Raw genomic sequence first — 332 nt, 5'->3', positions numbered from 1 at the left:
TTGGTAAATGTATGCAGCTAGAGACCATACTCATAACTGAAATAAATCAGACCCAGATGTGTAAACATCATATTATTTCCTTGGTGTAGGAACCTGAAAGACTGGGTAAAACGCAAAACATACAATGGATGATAGGAAAGGGAAAGAAATTGCGCACGGGAGGGAACGACTGGGATGAAGGAAAGAAGAAAAAGAAGGCAAAACATAAATATATATATGAATAGCTGCAATGACTGTATTGCTGTTGTCTGATGGTGTATGGAAATGAACAGTTAATGCTCACAATTTTTTATGTTCTGATTGACTCTGCACGCTTGTATCTGGTGGTCTGA

Source organism: Chinchilla lanigera, unplaced genomic scaffold (assembly GCF_000276665.1).
Source record: "Chinchilla lanigera isolate Chin_1 unplaced genomic scaffold, ChiLan1.0 scaffold00013, whole genome shotgun sequence".
Classification (NCBI taxonomy): Eukaryota; Metazoa; Chordata; class Mammalia; order Rodentia; family Chinchillidae; genus Chinchilla; species Chinchilla lanigera.
The sequence above is the reverse complement of the archived record's forward strand: the minus strand, read 5'-3'. Positions refer to the sequence as shown.